Source organism: Haliotis asinina, chromosome 4 (assembly GCF_037392515.1).
Source record: "Haliotis asinina isolate JCU_RB_2024 chromosome 4, JCU_Hal_asi_v2, whole genome shotgun sequence".
Taxonomy (NCBI): domain Eukaryota; kingdom Metazoa; phylum Mollusca; class Gastropoda; order Lepetellida; family Haliotidae; genus Haliotis; species Haliotis asinina.
In genome coordinates, this window is record NC_090283.1 from 37,662,833 (window position 1) to 37,680,225 (window position 17,393).

Genomic DNA, 17,393 nt, shown 5'->3' on the forward strand with positions numbered 1-17,393 from the left:
TTATGAGATATTTTTGTCTGTATAGAGTGTAATTGTTCTGATTGTACTTGAACAGAAACATATCTGTTAGTTTTGATAAAATACTGAATTTCTTGTGTCATAAGCAGTGTTGTGTTGGAACATTAGCATGAGATAAAATCACGTGTATACTGAGGTGACAAGAAATTTGCTATATGATGCATCCAGTGTCTCAACTGTTTTGTCATCAAATTAGATATTTTATATGTACATACTTCATAAGTCTACATATTTGTTTGCTGTGTAATACTGCATAAAGTGCTTTTGAGTAAATATCAATGTATATTCACATGTAGGAGCTTATTTGTTTGTACAGAGTTTGTCATTTTCAACATATTTATGTTTAACGCCCTATTTGCTCTAAACATTGAGGCAAGAAAGAGTACTAAAAAAAGTAATATTTTTGGACCAGACCTTTCCTATTAAAAAAAGTGGAAAAAATTATTGCTATGCTCAGTATCATTTTGTCAAAGTTCTAGGTTCTGTGTTTGACTTGAATGTGTTTGTGTGCTTGTTAAGTGGTATTTGTTTGCTTAGTGAAACCAGTCTGCCCCTACTGTATGCAGTAGTGAACATGTATACATGTATACAGTGTGTGCAAGTAGTAGGGGTGAGTATTGTTTATGTCAAGCACATTCCATCAGGGCCGACCACTGCATAGACTTGTCAGTGGCATATTCAGGCTATTTCCATTGACCAGCTCCTCACCTAAACACCTAAGCACCAGGGTTGGAGATATGGTAAGGTATGTTTTCTTGAGTATAGTTCACACCTAAGTTAAATTCACATAACCTGTTACAGGATTCAATCAGAAAATGTTTTCCCCATGTATTATGCACAGAAACTAATGTTTTATCTCTTCACAAAATTCACATATTGTTGAACTGGAGTCAAGGGCCTCACAAGTACATTTACTGCTGCAGAAAATTAACATGGTATGAAAAAATCTAATCCAATTTCGGCCACATAAATGGTTTCATTGCTGTTTTTTAGCATGAATTGCAAGTTGGTTTGTGCTACATAATGCTGGTTGGTAATAGCTTCAGAAGACATAGGTCACTTGAGGTTCTCTAATTTGCTCAGGTACATAGATTATGTACCTCTAACCATGGTTGTCCTTTAGCTAAGCATCATCCCATTCATTTGTCTGTAGATATTTTAGAACTTGATGATTTTATTCCTTAAATTATATTTCACTACGTCACTTCATAGAAGTGTTTAAGAAACAATTTCCATGTTCAAGACCAGTGTAAGAGGTTAATATTTCAATGAAGGTTTGTAAGTATAAGCAACAACAGACCATCTGGAAAGACTCTCCTCAGATTCCTGACCACAGATGTAAATGTGAACTGACAATAATATGTGCTGTTAGGGCTGTAGCAAGCCGGTTTTTTTTAGCAAAACTTATGTATAAGATGGGGCTTTTTCTGTAATGGTTGCTCTACCTCTGAGTATGTATTGCCTGTTGCTGTGTGTCAGCTGTGTGTACTGCCCACAGCATAGTTGTATTGAACACCCCTAATATTTCTCACATATATGTATGTGTGTAAATGGACTAGCATCAGTTTTTCATTAATTAAAATATATGTAGTTCCATTGTACAATTTGTAGCAGATAACAGACTTTTGTACTTGGAAGTATGATGAAGGTAGTATTGTCTAAAACGTCTAGTGAAGCTGTTACAACATAATGCCAGAGTCAGTTGTAATGTTAGTGCTGATGTTACAATGAAACTGGTACATTGCAACGACAGGTGAATAGGAAGGAGAAGAAAAACTTCATATGGTCTTGTTGTTTCTGAGAGCTGCACAAATGTTTTACCCTCATTAGACATTTTCCTAAACTATATTTGTAATACATATATAAATTTGACTTGATCTCATTAAGAATTTTTTTGCAAATCATGAACTCTATTTTGGTGTTTATTATTATTAGTTGCATGATTAATAAATGTATTTGTTCGGAAAATTAGACATGCATTGTAATTTTGTGGTTCCCATGACCAGGCTCAGGCAGGCATGTGGCAACAGTCAAGGTAAGATGTCTAAAAGTTGTTCTCTTGTCTTTGTTCTATTTCCAAAACAGCCTATCACAGTGATTTTGTCATCCCGATAATAAAACATTAAACTACTATATTTTGAAACGTTGAGGTTATCTTGGAAGCCTGATTGACAGTAATAGTTTTTGTAAACACACATTGCTATATTTGTGATCCAAAGATGCAGCATTGGCTTTTCTAATAAATCACCATGATTTGTAATCATCTGGTTTGTTATACTGCAACTCGTTCTGAGAGAAATAAGTTGGATAATTGACAATGAATCCCCTTTTAAAAGAAGAGACTGTGTGTAAACACACTACCATGTACCCAGAATATTGTACACACACTATCATGTACCCAGAATATTGTACCCACTACCATGTACCCACAATATTGTACACACTACCATGTACCCAAAATATTGTACACACACTATCATACACAGAATATTTTACACACACTACCATGTACACAGGGTATTGTACACACACCATCATGTGCACAGAATATTGTACATACTATCGTGAATACACTATCATGTAGACAAACTATGCACACACACTATCATGTAAATAGAAAACTACACTACACAATGAAAGAAATAAACATTGATCACGAGGATACAATATGTAGATAAACATTTATACACCGGCTATCATGTAAGTGAACAATAAATTGTTATGCACGCATTATCATGTAGATAAACCATTATGCACACTTATACACTATAATGTAGATAAACTTTTACGCACACACTATAATGTAGATAAACATTTATGCACACATTATAATGTAGATAAACATTTATGCACACATTATAATGTTGATAAACATATATGCACACACTATAATGTAGATAAACATTTACGCACACATTATAATGTTGATAAACATATATGCACACACTATGGTGTAAATGAACAATTATGCACGCTCATACACAATCATATAGATAACCTCGAATGCACACACTATCACATCGATAAACATTTATGCGCACACACAGTTATGCAGATAAACAATTGTGCAAACTCATACACTGTTCTGAACATACACTATCATGTTGACACACTAGTGTATACACGTACACCCTATGGTGTAGATACACTATTATGCGTGTGTGCGCGCACGCACGCACGCATGCACTCACACACAATCATGTAGACTGTTATGCACCCTTGTCTAATAGACATATTATGCACTCTCACAAACCATCATGTAGACATGCTATAATGGTCACACCATCATACCCACATTCTTGTAGATACATGATTATGTAGATACACAGATTTGCGAGCACGCACACGCACACGCACACACACACACACACACACACACGACCATGCATTCAATCTGTCAAGTACACACACTGTCACACGTGACACTTCCATTTCTTTTCACTTGCAAAAACATCAAGGGCTCTAAATCACGTGCTAAAGAAATGTGTTGAAGCGTGGTAAGTTAAAACGCCAATCCCATATGTGCTTGACAGTAACGTGTAGACATTTTATACAAAATTAATCATGCTAGTTGCACTCGTTATTCGGAGCGTATATTCCACGCAGTCAGCACTTTGAGCAAGCCCAGATCGATGACTGAATTTACCAATATTCAGTAGGAACATATACAGTTCCTATTCAAAATCGATCACAGCGAAGATGACAGCAGCCAACCTGCCTCGACTATAACGCTAAGGTACCGTCCTTCACCACAGATCAGTTACGCACAAACACTGGCGTTACCGTCTCACAATAGTTTCACAACTGAGAAACAACTGAGGTGTATTTAAACATAAATGGCAGCACGTAATGTTTCTACTGACCCTTGAAATATACTTACATCTGACAACCACGCCCCCTTGTGTGGAATTCCGCCTCTCGGGGGAACCCTTGCTTCCAATATTTTGATTGGTTTAACTCTGTACCTCGTGAACTGATGAAAATGTCCACTACCCAACGGTGACAGGTGTTCAGGCAATATTAACCAAACGATTACAGTGTTTGATTACCCGACAACTTGATAAAACTACATAACATTCGAAAATGATTTGTTAATATAACATTCGAAAATGATTTGTTAATTGGTGACCGGTGGTTTGTCAACGTTCAGGAAGGCCGTCACACGAACAATACTGTATAAGCATGCAAATGAGGCGAGGTCACTGGTGAGGTCAGTTTTGAACAAGCGGGATTTCAAATCTCTCTATGTAGAGGGAGGCGTGTGCTGCGACCTAGCTGTTTCTAATGAGAGCTGGAATTGTTGTTTTAAGGAATACGTTGTTTCAAAGCGAAGGTAAGGGCGGAACATCCTTACTTTTGTTTACACACGTGCACTTTAGATGAGTGAAGACATACGGTTCAAACCGTCAATGTTTATTTCTAATCGAGACAGCGTGATGTGCTGTCACAGATGATTTAAAGCAGGTGATTGCCAGAATAAAATGACGTATTTGCCGACGGGGTATGTAATGGGCTGATATATTTCACAAGTTGGTTTCCTGTATTGATAATGCATCAACATATTCATGCACATTCATCCTGGATATGTCGCTCTCTTTCTGTCATGTATGAACAGGTGAGGCAAGCCACGACGACACCATGTTCTAGAAAACAAGAATATACGCAGTTAAATAATTTTCACGTTATTCAAAGAGGAACTAAATTCAAAATACATTTATATACGATGTAAAATTAATTCATAATTTATCAGCCATGTGAGGGCCGCCAAAGAGCTGCCAGAAAACGATCACACAATTACTATATTGCCATTTAAAGTTTCACAGCCACATAGAAGAGTCTTTTCGCTGGGTCGACATTGCTGATGAATTTCATCCACTGTTGTTATATAAATATGTTGAGGTCGCCATGAACTCGACAAACAAAACAGTGTCCAGCTGCGAGACTGACACGTTCAGCAGTGAGATGTTTACAGCCTGTCTGCTGCTTCGGCTAGACGGTATAATGGCAACCCCACGATAACCTCAAACTATCATATTTTGTTCACAGCCTATTCCATTTACAGGTGAATGCAGTTTAGAATTAAGGTGCTTTTCAATGTCAGTCAAGGGTCAACATCCAGAAGGTAGACTAAGGGGTGGGTGTTTGGGTGTGGTAATAGTGATTTTTCTGGAGTAGCATGTACAATATGCACATGTATGATCCCCATCCACCCCCATTTATGTACAAAATTGTACGTACGTGTGTGTAAGAAAACACTTGATTTTCAAAACCATTAGTCAAGGAATAGTAATCATAGTTCAACTGAAACGGAAATTTTAGATTTATTTCACTAAGACGGGCACTATGTTCGGCGTCCCCAAGTGTGGCCGGATGCTCAACAATCACAGTAATCAGTAAACGTTCAACACATTGATTCCTGGTGAGCACGACAGGACGACGCTGTAGCCCCGCTGTATCCCCACTGTATCATGGGGCAAACTAGACTGCTCTAGGTCCCAGAAGATATGTATTATTTTGATAGTAATAAATGATCACATTTAATTTGAGAAGGAGAGGGGAAAGAAATCTAGACTTGCTTCATTAAGAGCTTCATCATTGCAGAAATGGCTAGGCAGAAGGGACATAACGTGGTTAAGGGATTGTGAGACAGACTAGGGGCAAACCAAGGCTATCAATGAGCCGACGTCTTCATTCATTTAGCGATTTTATGTGACATGGACTAAAGGTTTAGAACTGTTTGTGGGAACGAATGAAAACAAACCAAACTGCCCTCAAGCCAGAATGTCATTCATGTGTCTCCTGACCCACCATACTTCTATACTGCTCCTGTCTTCCCTTGACATTGTATCTCCTGTCTTCCCTTGACATTGTATCTCCTGTCTTCCCTTGACATTGTATCTCCCGTCTTCCCTTGACATTGTATCTCCCGTCTTCCCTTGACATTGTATCTCCCGTCTTCCCTTGACATTGTATCTCCCGTCTTCCCTTGACATTGTATCTCATGTCTTCCCTTGACATTGTATCTCCCGTCTTCCCTTGACATTGTATCTCCTGTCTTCCCTTGACATTGTATCTCCCGTCTTCCCTTGACATTGTATCTCCCGTCTTCCCTTGACATTGTATCTCCTGTCTTCCCTTGACATTGTATCTCCTGTCTTCCCTTGACATTGTATCTCCTGTCTTCCCTTGACATTGTATCTCCCGTCTTCCCTTGACATTGTATCTCCTGTCTTCCTTGACATTGTATCTCCTGTCTTCCCTTGACATTGTATCTACTGTCTTCCCTTGACATTGTATCTCCCGTCTTCCCTTGACATTGTATCTCCCGTCTTCCCTTGACATTGTATCTCCTGTCTTCCCTTGACATTGTATCTCCCGTCTTCCCTTGACATTGTATCTCCCGTCTTCCCTTGACATTGTATCTCCCGTCTTCCCTTGACATTGTATCTACTGTCTTCCCTTGACATTGTATCTCCCGTCTTCCCTTGACATTGTATCTCCTGTCTTCCCTTGACATTGTATCTCCCGTCTTCCCTTGACATTGTATCTCCCGTCTTCCCTTGACATTGTATCTCCTGTCTTCCCTTGACATTGTATCTCCTGTCTTCCCTTGACATTGTATCTCCTGTCTTCCCTTGACATTGTATCTCCCGTCTTCCCTTGACATTGTATCTCCCGTCTTCCCTTGACATTGTATCTCCTGTCTTCCCTTGACATTGTATCTCCTGTCTTCCCTTGACATTGTATCTCCCGTCTTCCCTTGACATTGTATCTCCTGTCTTCCCTTGACATTGTATCTCCCGTCTTCCCTTGACATTGTATCTCCTGTCTTCCCTTGACATTGTATCTCCCGTCTTCCCTTGACATTGTATCTCCTGTCTTCCCTTGACATTGTATCTCCTGTCTTCCCTTGACATTGTATCTCCTGTCTTCCCTTGACATTGTATCTCCCGTCTTCCCTTGACATTGTATCTCCTGTCTTCCTTGACATTGTATCTCCTGTCTTCCCTTGACATTGTATCTACTGTCTTCCCTTGACATTGTATCTCCCGTCTTCCCTTGACATTGTATCTCCCGTCTTCCCTTGACATTGTATCTCCTGTCTTCCCTTGACATTGTATCTCCCGTCTTCCCTTGACATTGTATCTCCCGTCTTCCCTTGACATTGTATCTCCCGTCTTCCCTTGACATTGTATCTCCCGTCTTCCCTTGACATTGTATATTCTCCCGTCTTCCCTTGACATTGTATCTCCCGTCTTCCCTTGACATTGTATCTCCTGTCTTCCCTTGACATTGTATCTCCCGTCTTCCCTTGACATTGTATCTCCCGTCTTCCCTTGACATTGTATCTCCCGTCTTCCCTTGACATTGTATCTCCTGTCTTCCCTTGACATTGTATATTCTCCCGTCTTCCCTTGACATTGTATATTCTCCCGTCTTCCCTTGACATTGTATATTCTCCCGTCTTCCCTTGACATTGTATCTCCCGTCTTCCCTTGACATTGTATCTCCCGTCTTCCCTTGACATTGTATCTCCTGTCTTCCCTTGACATTGTATCTCCTGTCTTCCCTTGACACTGTATCTACTGTCTTCCCTTGACATTGTATCTTTATGTCTTCCCTTGACACTTTGTCTCCTGTCTTCCCTCTACGTTGAATCTCCTGTCTTCCCTTGACATTTTGGCCGACATGTATAACCGTTTATTGAATTGAAAGATATTCAGATGCAAGGTGGATATTTTGATTTAGTTCAACTACACCAAACTTGACATTTTCATGAATATCATGTAAGGAAACAACGCATGGTCATCAACCTCCAGTGTCACCCTGTTGTAATAAAAGCCAGTCAGGATCGAGCACTTTGTCGGCTGGTAGTGTTTTCGCACGCGCACGCGTACGCACACGCACACTCAAACGCACCTGGGTAAAAAACCACTTGATTTTCAAAACCCTTAGTCAATTAATTGTATTCATGGTTCGACTGAAACAAAATTTAGATTCATTTCACTAAGATGGGTACACACACACACACGCGCGCGCGCGCGCCCACGCACAAACACACGCACAAACGCGCGCGCGCGCCACCACCATCACAGAATATATAATGAATAATGAGTCCAAGGCATATGTTATGATGGACAAGGCTGCCATGGATAAAACTGTTCTGATCCCCTTTCACATAATGTCCGTTTTGGTATATTTTTAAACGTTGTTGTGAGAATGACCGACTGAGAACTGGTGTGTGGCAGTGGTCACTTTCCTACTGGTCACGTGCATGGCGACGTTGATGTCATCATCTCATCGACATCTTAACTTGCCGTCCAAAGTAGTTGGTGTTTCACGGCTTTCTAGAAGAGAGAGAATGTGACACTGGCTGTTTAATGTTATCTTCTTAAATGTCTGTGAAGCGCGTAATGTTCTATAAATAGATCGATAGTCTGGTTGTTCAAGCAGCAGTGATTGTGGGGCCTGTGTCTGGTCAGCGTGACCTCTATCGAACATTCCATGAAATCGCGGCCCACATGAAACAATCGTAGATTCTCTGTGCCAGCACAGTTTTATGTCGTACACAATAATAATGATCACTTTGCTCCATGAGATTTTCGAAATGTCTCCGGGTAAGACCCAGTGGTGTAAGTCTGCGTTTTTCCATGGTTCTCATCGTTATATACGCTTTGAGTTGTTTACTTGGACGAAATAGAAGCTCTTAAGCTTGGTATGACGTCACAAACCACTAATTAATGCCTAAGTAACCTCCGAGTATTTGAACACAAACAGAAATGCCGAAACAGGACAGCTATGCCGACAGACACAGTACAGTTCTCTGTTGGTCAGTTATGTCACCCAACCACTGGGAGTGTACCAGTGTGTCTGTAACGCGGTACCATGCCCTTTTGGCGTGTCTGTATATAATGTCCTGACGTTGAACCTGTTATATCATGGCCCGGCGGTGTGTCTGATATACCATGTCCTGGTGGTGCGTCTGTCATACCATGCCCCGGCGGTGTGTCTGTTATACCATGCTCTGGTGGTGTTTCTGTATATCATGCCCTGGAGGTGTAGCTGTTAAAGCGCCCCCTGGTGGTGTGCCAGTTATACCATGCTGTGGTGATGTGTCTGTTATATCATGCTCTGGTGATGTGTCTGTTATATGACATTTTGGTGTGCCTAAAACTGGCAAGCATGGTAGCGCATGCTTTCATTTAAGGTGCGTTCATGAATCTCTGTGTATTCGGCATCATAGCACGCGTCTTTTGTGGCGACAGCATAACGTACTGGAATAAAGGTAACTGCATTTGTTTGATGTCAATGTTATTTAATGCAAAAGGAAAATAACACAATTTGTTTTGATTTCCTTAATCCTTGTATAACTGCAGACAGGATAATACCGACACCTGTATGGCTTGCAACTTGAAGGGATGTAGTGTCAAATGTCAGGTTGTAAGTTCCATCAGGTGTGTCCACCATTGACACTGATGCAGGTTTGACAACGACGACGCACAGACCGCACTAAGCGATTAAAGAAAGTTTGGGAAATGTTGTTCCATGTCTGAATTCTGAATCAAGCCTTGTCCAAATTCAGGTAACGTCAATAGCTGAATTCTGGGCATGACGTAACGTCGCTTCACCCCATGCGTCCTCGATGGGGTAAAAGTCCGAAGAAACAGCTTGCCAGGGCAGTATCAGAATATTTTGCTGTTTCAGGAAATCTGTAACAACACGGTCGACACAGTGGACGGATACTTGTTGAAGCGTGAAGTGTTTCTAACTGAAGTCTCTTACCTTGAATGGGCAGTCGGACATGAGGCCCAGTGATTTCATCTCTGTATTGCAATGACACGTGTCCGGCCATGAAATGTTAATGCTTCCCATAACATAAAGTTTCACGTACAAAACTGTCGACGTTGAACAGCAGACATGCATTAACCTAGCCGCCGGTACCCCCTTGCAACAGGCAAGAGGTGCCTGTCAGTGACGTTGGAGCAATATTGGGCAAATTTCAGGCTGTCGGGACGGCATGTTGTGCTCCCTTAGTCACTTCAGTTCGGTTCTGAAACTGGCTGGATGTAAGCCAGGAATGGCCCGAGTTGTCAAACTGGTAGTCTCGAATTAATCTTTCAATTGGGTCAGTTGTATGTGGATGTCTTGCTGACGTGACGTCACGCGTAGATGGGCTGTTCGGGGAAAATCTCTCGTGCTCCCATAATATCGAAAACGTCTCCATACAGATGAAATCGTGTTTCGATGGACACCAAAATCTCTCAACACGGTGCGGAAACACTGAGACATAAATTTCACGCTAAGTGCTTTGCTACATGATTACTTAGAGCGAATGTTTCTATGCAATAACGTATGCAATTTATCTTAGGCTCGGTTACTTTTTCCGATAGTACATGGGATAGTCAGATGGTGATTTGATCGATTATTATCGCTTTTCACTTGTGAACAGATATGTTCAATTACTGTCCAGGTCCGAGTTTTAGGCCAGGGTAATTTAACTGGGATAATGCCGATAGTGGCGTGAAACAACGCGTCATATAGATCACTCCATCTTACGTATTTATGAGTCAACTGTAATGGCCATGTCCATCTTAACAAGGTAGAGGACGGGCAAGTCAGTTCAGCATTGAATCCCAAACCCTAATATATCGCTGGAATGTGCGTTACACAATTATCATGTCGTTTCACTGCCACATAGACATTAGGTACGATGTTACAAGTGACTATGTGATGGCGAAAGAGAATACACCGCCGAGACAACAGCATTATAACCATTCCTGAGGCGCCGATGATCCTTGTAACGGGTCTATATGTATTGCCTTTCAAGCCGCGGTTACAATGCTGATTATCCAGACAGTCATAGGTTTAGCTGGTTCAATCGCATCCATGCCTGGCACCACGCGTTGTGTGAACATTTTACATATAATCGAAATGCCCTGACACCAGCAGATTCTCACTTAATAAACAAGCTGGTGTGATTCAAATTTACACGAAAATGTCAAGTCTCTACTGTATACATGGATTCGGGAAGAAGTGTAAAGCACAGCAGGTTACAGTTACCCGCTATCTCGACCTCTAGAGCTATGCTAGTCTGACTGAAGTTACACCTGGATGTCTCCTCCAACTCACTCACGTCGTATTCTTCTATGCACAGAACGTCACCAACCTTTACCATCTGCTGCTTTGAAAAGGACATTCACTTAATCTCTCAAGTCATAAGACGCCATGAATATGAATAGAAGTTTATAAATTAGGTATGACGTGTTTTGATTGTTGCAACGTGATATAATGTATAATGGTCAGTCGTTATGCAATATGATATTATCAAGTGAGACAAATTCCATCTGTTTAGTTAAGCTTTTAAGTCTGTAACCGAAGATTTCCTTCTAGCTCATGTTGTCTGCTTAATATCCATTCTTCACATCCATTTCAACGTGTTTACTGTCACAAAAGTATTCCTGCATACAATCAATGCAAGTGACAGTTTCATGAAACATAACGCTGCCGTTATAGCAGAAAGACTACCTTTAGTAGCATATTCCTAAACGAATAAAAAAACAAACTGCGGCTGAAGTTCACAATGGAGGTAATAGACTGACCCAGTCCGGACCGATAAGCCCCGCCCACTCCGTTTTTTTGACGTTTAGGGGACAACTTCTGACAATGGCGTCACTGCCGGTGAAACGTATGTACATTGAGAACGGTGTTGATGAATTCTGCTTGTGGTACTTTGGTATCCGTAGTTTATGAATGATATCTAAATTGGAAAGTTTTACGTATTTTATTTTTAATTTATCTTATTTGACAGATGAGACAAAATGAGTTATATGACCGATGAAAAATCGTCTCGGCCAGCGGCTGCGTGTTGGAAGCGTATTTTTTGTCGAAATAATTAATCTGTCTGGCATTTCACGTCCGTCTAAGATACTAGCAGGGAAGTGAAACTGAAGTGTGTTATTTGTTTTTTTTACCTCCAGACTCCCATCGTAATTCTATAATAAACCGGGGTCACAACCACATGTTCAAGTTGCAGATCGTTTCGGTATCTATAAATAGATTGTCAACACTGCGCGAGGAGCCTTCAGTTCGATCTCTTATCCAATGTTCAAATTTAGTTCAATCACTTATGTGAAATCATGGGTTTATACGTTTGAGTAACAAACCAGAGAAATATTTCCATACTAGTAGAAACATAGTCAGAAGCAAATATTCAGCAGCTAATCTTCAGTAAATCTCTATAAAATTTCCCTCTTCAAATCTGTACACTATCCTTAAATGACACTGATTTAATATATGGAAATATATTTTTTTTATCATCCTCTTCAGTTTATTTTTCTGTGTGTACTTTGTTGTGGAATCCTAATTTACAAGCTTTCACAATACTGGACTTCATAAACTGCTAGCGTTTATGTTCAGGTACATAACACCACCATAACACTGAAGATCCAAGATACACTCTGCACCTGTACACTGACCCATGATTCAGAAACAATAAAATCCCTGAACAGAATCCATCTTAATAAACACCATTTTTGCTCTGTCATGAAACATTGGTAACCTTCTCATATCTGTGTTAAATGTGTGTTTCAATATACATGAATAGTCAATTGTGATTTTGTAAGTTATTCTGTTACTAGACCGAATAATGCTTTACAAGGGTGTGGTCTAAACGTAGCAAACTCTCTGGATGTTGAAGTAACTTTTATATGAGTGACGATACGAGTAATCACTTTCAGACTAATCTTATTAGCAAATATATTATTTTTAAAAAAAAACATCTTAAAGCAGAAACTAATTCACTAAGGAGCCAAGAAACTAGTGCCAAGTTATTGCTCTGTCATGACATGTCTGTTAGTCTTGTCCAAGTATCCCTGATTCTGCTTTTAAACTACATGAATCGAATATGTCACTCAGTTAGGTATACTTATAATTGACTATATTACTATTTATTTTATCACCTTTCTACGTTTACTAAAGGATGCAAGATTCTTAAAAGATATCTTGCTATCATTTCCATTGAAGTAATTAAAATGACAGTTTTACTGACTGTATTATTCCTAAAGTGTACCAATGTACCACTCCTACATGAAAAAAATACATTGTAACATTGTAAAAATTAGAAACAAATAATATTCTCTTAGTTAAGAAATACAATTTGGTTTAATTCCCTCCAATATTCCAGAAAGTGACTAGACTAATCTCGCATGTTTTTCGTCTCGATCCACATCTCTTTATGGAAATTCCGAAATATTTAAGGCATGGTTTTATAGACACTCATTTGAAATGCTTTTCATATTTTGGATATTGCGTGATAAACATCTGCTTACACTGTTCCTTTGAATAAAAAAAAAATTACTCTTCAAATATTTTGCGCTATTAACAGATAGTGTACTGCACAGTAGCCCTTCAGATTGTGCTCTTTAAACTTGACAACATCATAAAATGTGTGACAAATTTAAGAATATCTAAGATCGAAGGCAACCATATTATCACATTGTTTTTTAAAGTAACAAGTTTTGCCATGTTGGTCGTCCCTAACCGAAATCAGATCGCTATCAGATTTGTTTACGTTGTGTCACGGCCTTCTCACCCGTCTCGTTTCAGCTTTATTGTCTAACCAAACCAATCCCCAGTATTGACTAAAACGATAAGCAAAAACAATTTTGTAGCTACAAAAAATATCCATGTTTATGACACTTGCGAATCCTTAAACTGCTAGTTGTTGTCATCTAATTGGTAATGGTTTTGCACATGTGCGAAAGTGTGAAAATTCATGCAAATTCTCAACTTCGAGCCAGACGTAGGTTTCCAGAACGACAATTAACTGATCGTGAGGCCTATCGCATTCCTTGATCAATCTCAGTTTTTTCTGTCTTCACCCAAAAGGTTTGTTGAAGGTACTCCTGAAATCGCAGCAATGTATAATAGATATTGCGAGTGTGAATGGCATAATTCGAAGCTCATCGCTTCGGAGGCTTCGTTTGACCCCGGAAATAAGTCTGACAAATCCACAATGCGCGCCCGGCCTGCTGATTGGCCGAAATCGACGCATGCGCCAGCTTTGATTGACAGACTGGATCGGTCTATTGATTTACAAATGTGAACGTCACAGAACAAAATACCGAATGATGTCACAGGCATGAAACGTGACGTCAACGATGTCTAATAACATTTGTTGCTCACCCATTGAAGATATCACTGTTTAGAAAAATCTACAATCCTATAACATTGTGTAATAACATTGCGTAGTACTGGGCGTATGACGTCATAATGGTTTACCGTTATGACGTCACAATGCTAATATTTCTGTCACAATGGTATACATCTTGCTTGCCTCGCGGTAATGTGAGAGTCAGCACCCGTAGTTAGGCAGTTACCATCAATTTGTATTGAAGGGTATTATTTATAATTCCAAACTTGCTTCCTTGAAATACAATTTTTATAAAAGTCGTGACAAAATTAGCATCAGAATAAGCATCGTTTTAGTATCGATTTAGTATCGTTTAATATAATTGGAATTACACGGAAGTTCGTTTAGCATAACATTTTTATCGTTGTTTGACCTATTCAACAACTCACCCTCCAACGGAGCACATCATGTGCACAATGTGGATCCAAGAAACAGATATATACTGAGCGAGCTTTGCGGGCTCGTATTATGGTCAGGTCTCGGCGCAATACCCCATTTCAAGAAATACCACGTGACCCTTTCTCAACCAATAAATTCAAAACTATAATTTGTAAATGTTAATAACAATAGACAGCAGCGGGCTGTGTCAAAGTCAAAGTATGGCAACATACAGACGATTTTATAGTAACTCTTTCCATTATAATTTAATACGATTGACTAATTAAAAATCGAGTATTTTTTCCAATTGAATAAAAAGTAAGGCTTGGCATGTAAAACAAATACTCACGACCTCTGGATCTGCACTAACAGAACGAAACACAATAGCTATCAGCACGTACGCTGTAGTGAAGTGTTTGCAGTGTCCGTTCTAATCCCAACTCCGTGGAACCTGCATTGACATTGAAGTAATATATTTGCCTGCCATGGTAACGTCATGCCAGAGGCACCGAAGTTCAAAATCTATACCTAAAAGGCACATCATTTTACAGCAGAGAACAGCAGCCTGACTTGCATTGATCTGTTGTTTGTGCACATCAAGTTAGTATAGCGATGCCAAGGCTGTCAAGGAGACGTGAAATATCGATATTCCGAAAAGAAAACTGGATAGATAACCTGATACTTTTAGTAGTTTGTGGTGGTGTGTGGTCCTGTGCACAAAGTTCAGGCCACGAATCAGTTGAAGTTAAGCTCGGCAGTTCTTGGATGGGTGACCGTGTTTGGCAGCTTGACTCCTGAGCGTTTCTAGGACTTCAGTGCTGCCCCACAATGATCAAAGTACATAACACATGTGCTCTCACCTTAGACAAGTGAGTTTGTTCAAAATTGCCTCTGTTCACCCAGCCGAATATGGGTACCCGATGGACTATTATTATTATTATGTTTTACAGATTAGAAATGAAATGCAGCAGAGAGGGTTTGGGTGATCCTGGCACAGTCAGACTGGTCAAGCTCATCATCAGCTCAGGGCCCTCGCCCCCTCTACACGTAGCCCAGACAGCGAATGGGACTTCTCCCAGGAAACACTGCCTAGTCGAACCCACCAAGAACTTTCCGGAGAATATGGAGGCTCCTCAACACTGTAGCCTTCTGCATTACCCTGATTGTCAGAAGGGCTGTGCTCCCGGTGGAGAACCCGGGCACTCTCCTGATCTGCGCCAAGAGATCAGGAGGTACCAAACCAAGGGCACCGAGAACAATGGGGAGCCTGACGACAGTGTACTTGGGATGCAATCGAGACATTTCAAAGGCGAGGTCTGCATATTTATCATGCTTTCCCTGAATCTTGCCAATCACGTTGCTGTCAAAAGGGTCAGACAATTCTATGATATACATAATTTCATTGGCTTTATCAAAAGGGACAAGATCAGGTTTGTTGGCTGGAATTCGTTTCAGCCTGTAAATTGGCCTATTCCAGAGAAGTTTAAAAGCATCATTTTCCAGGACGCCCTGGACATGTTCAGGGTCGTACCATGGATGGACCTCGGAGTCAATGCCACAGGCATGGCGGAGACGATTATTAATATATATTTAAAACTACCATACACACTTTTCATGGGAGTTAATGCGCATTCCGATATGTGCGGAAAGAAGAGACGATACGGCTTGTGGACGGATGGCTTGTGTTATGTACTAGGTTTTTTCAAGAAGAAATGTTTGCCTTAAACCCATCTCGTCGGTGATATTGAATTAAAACGCCCGAAGGATCTGCTTACTCTACATGACTTGAATGGGGCACACTAACCAACTTCAACCACTTCACGGCACAGCCCATTCAGTCACATTCAGATACGCCTGTATATTGTTTATATGCATCTAAAAGGAACAAACGAATCAGTCACATTCAGATACACATGTATAGTGTTTATATGCATATAAAAGGAACCAACCATTCAGTCACATTCAGATACTCATGTATAGTGTTTATATGCATATAAAAGGAACCAACCATTCAGTCACATTCAGATATACATATATATTGTTTATATGCATCTAAAAGGAACAAACGAATCAGTCACATTCAGATACACATGTATATTGTATATATGCATCTCTAAGGAACCAACCATTCAGTCACATTCAGATATACATATATATTGTTTGTATGCATCTAAAAGGAACAAACGAATCATTCACATTCAGATACACGTGTCTATTGTATATATGCATCTCTAAGGAACCAACCATTCAGTCACATTCAGATACACATATATATTGTTTATATGCATCAAAAAGGAACAAACGAATCAGTCACATTCAGATACACATGTATATTGTATATATGCATCTCTAAGGAATCAACCATTCAGTCACATTCAGATATACATATATATTGTTTGTATGCATCTAAAAGGAACAAACGAATCAGTCACATTCAGATACACGTGTATATTGTATATATGCATCTCTAAGGAACCAACCATTCAGTCACATTCAGATACACATGTATATTGTTTATATGCATCAAAAAGGAACAAACGAATCAGTCACATTCAGATACACATGTATATTGTATATATGCATCTCTAAGGAACCAACCATTCAGCCACATTCAGATACACATGTCCACATGAACATGGCGGCATGAACCATCTTCATTATTCACAAAGTACCATCCGAGCCAGTTTGACAATTCATAACGTTAGCAGTCTCTCGCTTCACATTTGAATGTAAACTATTTGTTTCGGTGCGTATAAAGAATCGAAAAGTTGTCCTACTTCAAAACTCAGTCTTAAGAATCGAGCAC